Source organism: Camellia sinensis, chromosome 3, assembly GCF_055761805.1.
Source record: "Camellia sinensis isolate YWXY chromosome 3, ASM5576180v1, whole genome shotgun sequence".
Taxonomy (NCBI): Eukaryota; Viridiplantae; Streptophyta; class Magnoliopsida; order Ericales; family Theaceae; genus Camellia; species Camellia sinensis.
The window spans coordinates 184,887,586-184,896,482 of NC_138963.1; positions in this window are offsets into that span (position 1 = coordinate 184,887,586).

Genomic DNA, 8,897 nt, shown 5'->3' on the forward strand with positions numbered 1-8,897 from the left:
GGCTTGAGGCTGATAGCTCTTTTTGTTGTCTCTTTTGTATATTACATGTATATCAAGCCATGGTCTTATTTTGTATAAAGAGTTAGGACTCTACTTTTGTTGAATCCAAGTGTTGACTTGGAAAGTTGTAAGCCTATAGGGCATTTACTTTTGTTGTCAACATGTAATATCTTTTGTAAGAATACTCTGATGAATGGCATTATGTTTTATTCTCTTAAGTTTATGGATGTAATGAATGTATGATTTATGGGTTTATTTTGAGGGCGTTACAACCAATACCTCAGTTGTATCCATTAAAGACCGAGCTAAATACAGCAAGCTCCGACCGCGCTAACCATAGCAAGGTCAGCCTCAAAAAGCCATAACACCTCGGTCCAACACACTGTGGCCGAGATAATTACCACTCCGACCGAGGTGGCTGAGCTAGCTGCAAAGCTCTTTTTGGACCAAACTAACTACAAGGCCCTGTTACTCAGCCTTTCTTATCGTGGCCCACAGAACGGCCGATTACCCAACTCGGCCCAATTTATTTATAAATTACCCTCTCAGTTAGTGAGAGAATGGAGTAAAAGTGTATTTATTTTGATGATAATGTGAGAGATAGTTAGTAATAGAATTATTGTTATATAAAATAACAAAAAAGTATTCTATATTTAAAAAAATTCTAAAACAAATATATAATTTTTTTTTTTAAAACACACTTGGTAAAAATAAAAAAAGTACTTGAACACTGTCGTGGTATTGATTTTTCAATCCCACCTCCATTCAAGGCATCCTAATCCTACTACTATGTGGGGACTACCAATCCTTTGGGAGTAACAAAAGTATAGTTTGTTTTCAGAGTTAAAATATGAGAGAATTATAGTGAGGGGATTGGTAATGAAAGAATTTAAAATGAGAGAATTAAGTAAAATTATGTTTATTTTAATGATAGCTGTTAGTGTAAGGATTGTTAAATTATTTTTATATAAAATAAATATAAAATAATAAAATAAATAAAAAAGTATAAAAATATTAAACATTAATGTTAAAAAAAGGTCCAACATGTAAATAATTTAAAAAATAAAAAATTTCCAAAAAAAATAAAACGATAATTTTTACTTGACAAAAAAGAAACAAAAACTTAAACATTAATGTTCAAAAAAAAAAAAAATGCCCAACATGTAAAAAATAAAAATAAAAAATAAACAATTTCTAGTTCGGCAAATTATTTTTTTAATACCACATTCACCTCTTCCATTCCAATCTCCCTTCCAAAGTCTAACCTAATCCCCTTCTCCACCTCAATCTCTTCTCTAAATCTACAAACATGCACAATAATAAATGAATTTCACCGCTATCCTAATCCAATCCACCCCTTTGTACCCAAAACAAACTGGGCCTAGTACGCCAACAAACCAACCAATCCCCTTTGGAATAGCAATCTAAGAGCCAGCAAACCAACCAAATAATAGTGTGTGTGCCAATTTTCATCTTACAGGCAATTTCCGAAATAAGTAGTTTGTTTTTATTTTGATTTTTTATTTATTGAATAAGTAGTTTCTTTTTATTTTGATTTTTTATTTATTGTTTGCAATAATCATGTGCAAGTATGTCAATGCCAGGGGGTTTGGGGGAAGTGCTTGTACTTTGTTTCGACATTGGATCTCATAATTGTATTGTATGTTTTTTTAATAAAGAAGTTGTTCTTCATGTTAAAGTTTTTTCTTTTGTAATTTTTATTTTCTGTTTTTGTCATTAAATAATGTTATACATAATTGTAATTTTTTTCTTTAATCCAAATAAGCTTTCATCCAATCCAAATGAGTAATGTTAAGGATCATTTAAAAAAATTATGAAATACTTCAAGAAGGTTTTTTATCATTTGATTTGTGTGTGGTATTTTATTGTATATATAGTCCAATAGTAGAGAATTTTCATGAAACATTTTATGATATTTTTTTATGATTCCTAACATTATTCAATCCAAATTGCCGGAACCTCTTTCTTGTCGAAATTAATTATAACTTAACACATGATTGAGTGAATTTTACCTTTTAATTATAACCATCTATCCATGTCAATATTATAATTTTCCATGCAACTTTCAGGTCATCATAGTGAAGTTGGGATCTATACATGATGAATAAATGATAATATGTTATTAATTAGAGATACCACATTGTTATAATGAATTTTTTTTCTTCCCGACATGGTTACATTATGTGATATTGATGTCAGCCACAATTTATGTAGTAGAAGTTCCTGAGCACACAAAATAAATTATGGGAATTTGTAAATCAGTTGGAAGACCAAAAATTACGAAGTGATTGAAAAGTTTATAATTTCAATTATTAAAGTAGATAAATTTTATCATTGATTTAAAATTTATCTTGAAAATATGGGCTGAATTGTAATTTCACCAATATTATGCAATGTCACAAACACAAAAACAATATGTACAAAAAATGACAACTCAAAATGTAATATGTAGGACCAACTTATTTGATAAGTTGGAGATATATATATATATATATATGATGGTTAGGTGAAAATATGTTAACCACACCATATAGTTCTAATGAATTTTTTTTTCTCCCCGACATGGTACTTTATATAATATTGATGTCAACCACAATTTATGTAGTAGAAGTAAGCTGACCACACAAAATAAATTAGGGAAAATTGTTAATAAGTTGAAAGACTTAAATTTTTTTACAAAGTGATGGAAAAGTTCATAATTTCAATTATTGAAGTTGATAAAGTTTATCATTGATTTGAAATTTATTTTGAAAATATAAGCTGAATTGTAATTTCTCCAATAATAAGGGTGAAGTGCACATTAATGTTCACATTGATATTGTGAATGTACATGTTTGAAGTTTCGGATTGTAAGGGATTTGTACTTATGTTAGATGGATTTGATATTTTGCTTATATTTAATATGTTACTACTTTTGAATTAAGTTTATATTTTGGATGCTTTGAATAACTGGTTTATTTTTTTTTTTTTTTAATTGCATGTATGTTTAGAAATGATGCACAAGAAAAGTAAGTTTGGGTTTGGATTAATTTTTCTAGGTTTATGAACTAAACAGGAAAATTATAAAAAAATATAAATAATGAATTTTTTGTGACAAGTTTTCAGTTGTTAATTTACTTTTGGTGACAATTTGATTTGGTTGCTAAAAATCTATGTAAAATAGGATATAGATTTTTAGCAACCAAAAACTTGATTGGTGCCAAAAAATTTGACATTCAGCAGCCAATTTGCTTCAACATTAAAAGATATTTTGGTGACGCGTTTATCTGTCACTAAAACCTAACATGAGCTTCTGTTTAAGGCTATTTTTAGTTACTAAATGTTAATTTATGGCAACGAAATTTTTAGTGTTTAACGACTAAAATATTTGGTCACTGATTCTTTCATAAGGCGACCATAGTTTATTTGGTCGGCAAATCATTTACTGACATGGATTCAGTGATCATTTTTTTTTTTGCATCGCTGTTAACAATGAAAATTACACTTTTGGTGATTAACATGAACACCGCTAAAAGTGTTTTTTTCCTGTAGTGCCGAAGCAAGTGGGTCCGTTGCAACAAAAAGCCTTATCATAGTTTCAAAATTTCATATTTAATTTCTTTATTTTATTAATTTTAAACAATTAAACAAAATTCTATTAGGTAATTATTCCATGATTTATAGCTTTCAAAAAAGAGAATATACTAATCTATTTTAAAATTCAATTAAAAAAAGAACACTTTTATGGTAATTCCCATAATTTACAATTTTAATTTCCTATTATTCCATATTTATGTATACTATACATTATGTACCTATACATTATATACCTGTATATAGTATAGATGTAATCATTCAAAAAAAATTAATAAAAAAAAAACAAAAAACCAAGCACACATGGTCAATTCAAAAATCATAACAACCATAGCAACTATACTACCCAAATATTTCAATCTCTTCTTCACTGCAATAAGACATCAATATCTGTTTCAATTGTTTTATCAAATATTCTTATACAACTTTTAAATACTATTGTTTGGTTTTTGAATTCATTTTTTTTTTTAAATTTAGTTTTTTTTTTTTCATGTTTTTTTAGTGATTTTTTTAATATTTTAAACAAATTTTTATTTTTTATTTTTTGATGCACCTAATATAGATGTACCTAAAAAGTAAAATATTTGAAAAAAAAAAATTAAAAACTCAATAAATATATAAGAATATGAAAATGTACTGAATTTTCATATTTTTTTTAATATTTTTGATATTTAGTGAATTTTTTAAAGATTTTTTTCACAAATATTATACTTTTTAATTATATTTATATTAAGTGTATCTAAAAAGTAAAAAATTGCTGAAAATATTTTTAAAAATTATTAAAAATAAAAAAATACAAAAAACAACCAATTTTTAGAAAATTGATTCCGAAAATTAGAACCAAATAAGGTTCATTTTTTTTTTTTATTGCAGATGTTAACCCATGAGATATTACAATATTTTTACGATTGTAGCATTTAAGAGTTTTAGTTTACATATATATATATATATATATATTGGTTAGATATACAGCAGTAAGAGGAAGTTGATAATACAATGATGAATTTACCTCCCCCCCCAAAAATAAAATAGATGCTTTAATTATAATTCCGCCAGTGATCTGTTTTAACTATTTTCAAATTTCACTACTTTAAGCAAAACTTACGATGATGGTCACCTAAGTTGACAACATGTAAGTTTTGCTTCTTGTTTTAATTTAAATTTGTTGTGTTTATTTATTTATTTATTTCCAATGTAGAACTACAAATCATTTGAAATTTTCCATGAAAGTCCTTGAACTTTTCATGGAAGTCCTTGAACGTAGAGTTACAAATCATTTGAAATTTTCCATGGAAGTCATTTAGATCATCATTTATACATGTGAGATCATGTTTTTACTTAAGTTGGCATTAGTTAGTATATTATTTATCATATTATTATGAATTATGAATATCAAATCATTTTACTTTTTAGTTTTGTCCATACCCCATTATTTCAATAATTTTTTGATAATTGCCTTTTTTTTCTTTTTCTTTTTTTCTTTTTTAACTTTTTAAAATTGTTTGCAATCTTTGAACATTTTTCTTGCAAATTGTTTGACATATGTATTGATTAGTTAGCCATCATACATACGAGTCCTATTATAGGTGCATGATTATGACTTATAATTTTTTATTTATTTTAATATTTTTTTTTTGGCACAAGCAAATTTGATACTCATATCATTCACTCATTATTTTTTAAAATCTCTAACTAATATGAAGGACTCATAAATGTATGTATTGATGTTTGATTCAATATGTATGTACTTCGTTTTTATCAATAAAGTTACTTTTTCTTTTAAAAAAAATCGCTCATAATTGCTTCAAATCTCTAACTAATATCAAGAGCTCACAAATGGTACGTAACCTCACAAAATCATAGAGACAATTCAAATGACTTACCCAACCTAAATATTGTAAATTTGATTTTTATATACATAGTCTTATAAGATAGAGATAGGAAAATATAACCAAGATATATTATGTTTTTCGAATTATTTAATTTAGAAACAAATATGATTTTTTTTAAATTGACTTTAAAATGTTATTGATTCAAGTCAGGGAATGATGTTAATTTCATATTCTTAGCTAAGCTCAAAATTTTTCTTAATGAATTTTCTTCACGTTTTCTCACACAATTAAAAAATCCATTCCAAAACACAATTTTTTTCTTTTTTTTTTTTTTTTTTTTTTTTTTTTTATCTCTTAAAATAGTCAAAAAGTCATTTAAAATGTTAATTTCAAACAACCACTTTAAAATATTTAAAATTTACTTATCTATCTTTTTAAAATTATTTTTAATTAATTAAGAAATAAATTTATCCATTATTATTTAATCACGTGCATAGCACCGATTGTACGCTAATTTGTTTTAAACTGAACAAATTGTTTGTTGATTGCCATATATATATATATATATATATATTTATTATGTATGATAGTATTCAATTCATAAGTCCCAACACGAATGGAGGGAGAAAAAGGAATTTTAAGATTGTGTAGGGAGTGATGGACTATAGAGTGATAGTGTTAAGGATATTCCATCAAAGCCTAAGCGTAGCTCACAGCTCAGCTCATGTTCTAGTTCAATGATGAAGCCAAGCTGCAGTTCAATCTATGTGACTGCATCAGTTTAAACAGATATCAGTTAGATAGTTTGAACAAATACCAGTTAGATAGTTTGTTAGTTTGTTAAACAATTACAAGTAATTAGCACATGTGGTTTAGATACATATCTCTTGTATAGGTATAGGTATAGGTATAGCTATATATATAAGGATAGCTTGTACATTCGATGTATGAAATAAGAGATTAATCTTTTCATCATGGTATTAGAGCATTGAAGCTCTAACGAGCATTCTTCCATGACAGCTTCTGCATCATCTCTGTCTTCAAATATTTCATCTAATCTTTCACTTCTAATCTCCAATCTGTCTTCTTTTGTGACAGTTAAACTTGATTCTGCCAATTTCATTATTTGAAGTAGTCAAGTCTCTAATATCCTTAGAGCTACTAATCTTCTTGGATATGTTGATGGTTCAATTTTCTGTCTTTCTTCTATGATCATTAATGGAGATGGTCTGGAAGTAACCAATCTAGATTTCATTCAATTGAATCTAATTGATGCCCACTTATTAAGTTGTCTCAATGCTACTGTATCCTCTCCGATCTATTTTACCACTCTTCAATTTCATCATTGTGCCAAAGTCTAGTCTGCTTTTCACAAGAAATTCACTTCTCTTTCAAGATCACATATCCATCAGCTGAAGAATAAATTGAATTTTGTTATGAAGAGGTCTAAATCAATGGAGGAATATCTTTCCAAAATCAAAGATATCGTAAGTCAGTTGGCTCTTGCATCAGTAGCTATTGACAATGAAGATCTTGTTCTATTAACCTTGAATGGTCTTCCTGATGAGTTTGATGCCTTCAAAACAACAATTTGAGCCTAATCTGGTTGTATTTTAATGGAAGAGTTGTCTTCTCTTTTGTGTTCTGAAGCAGTTCACATGGAAGCAAAAACTAAAAAGGTTTTTGAACCAACAGTTGCATTTTCTACTGTCAAAGGTTTTGCTTGTCCTACTTCTTCTACCTTTTCTTCTCGAAGACATTCATCTTGTAGTAGATTATCTTTCAGAGGAGGAAGATGAGGCAGATATTACAGAGGAGGCAATGGCAATGGCAAATTCTCTATCCATTACACTCGAGGAAGAGGAAGATATTCACAGAATTCTCACAACTCTTAAGCTTGTCAAATTTGTGGAGGTTTTGGTCATTTAGCTCTTGATTATTGGCACCGAATGGACTCTCAATATCAGTCCTTGCCTCCTAATGCTAATGCCAATGTTTCTTCATCATTTGCTCCTAGGGCCTTTGTTGTTTCTTTATCTGAAGACGTCTCATTATCATCATCAGTCCCATGGTACCTAGACTCTGCCACTACTGATCACATCACCAATGACCTCAATAATCTTACCTATTATCAACCATATCAAGGTACCGACCAGGTCACCATTGAAAATGGCACCTCTGTCCCTATCAATCACATTGGTAAAGGACTTTTACCCACTCCACATCATTTATTTCGACTTAACAATATTCTTCATTCATCATCTATTTCTTCCAATCTTGTCTCTGTTCAAAAGTTAGCTCAGGATAATCATTGTATTATAACATTTGATGATTCTAACTTCGTGATTCAGGACAAACTTACAAAGAAGTTCTTCACAAGGGATATAACATCGATGGACTTTATCATTTTCTGCCATCACTTGTTTCTTTATCTGCTGCTTCTCTATTTTGTCCTCAAGCTTTTGTTACTAGTACTGATAGATCTACTTTTGTTACACCTACTGAGAGGGTAATTTTTGTAAAAATTGGGCCGAGCTGGGTAATGGGCCGTTATGAGCCACAGTACAAAAAGGCCGAGTAAAAGGGCCACGTTAGTCACTCCGGTCGTATGAATATTCCGAAATTAGTCCGGTCCTAAGACTGCGAAGCTGGTCCGGTCCGATGTAAGAACGAAGTTAGATCGGTCTAACGGTACCTTTGAATTAGACCGGTCTTGGAGTTATACCGGTCACGACTCGTTAGTTCGGTCTAACCACACCATGTGTTGTGCATGAGAAGCCGACGTAAGAGAAGTAAAAGGAAGAGCTAGTTCGACTTATTCTACGGCTGTGCATAGTCGTGTTTACTTCGGTCGTATTGGAGTTCGGCCATGATAGAACCATCTCACTTAGTTTAAGCAGTGAGGGGGGTGTTGAAGGATAAGCATTATCTTTCAGGAGTATGAATCCTAGGAGGACTCTGCATGGAGGAGTAGAAGTCCTACTAGGATTGTGCCACACAAAAACCTATAAAATCTCACAAACATCACCTTTGGAGAGGTAACACACAACTTTGCTTTCTGAATACACGAAGCTTTTGTCTATTTGTCAAGCTTACTGACTTAGGCATCAGAGAGGTTTCCGGCACACACCCGCCGGCTAGCTCACGTTTGTGTCTTCAGGTGATAAAGCGACGTCGTACGGAGGAGCGCAGACTTGATCAACAGGATTATACGAGAAGGTTGATTTCTTTCTCGTACAATTGGCGCCGTCTGTGGGAAAAACAGACAGGACAAAACCTCTTGATCAAGCTTTACCTCTTTAGAAACAATGGCACATATTGAAGAATTACCACAGTCCGCCATCAACGGGCAAACTCCAGACGGGGGCGCAAGGCGTGAATGACTACCTTCTATCCCTCCCATGGCAGATTTGGAGCCCCAACGACATAACACCAGGAGGGATACTAGGGGGAGGCGGAATAACAGCCCCC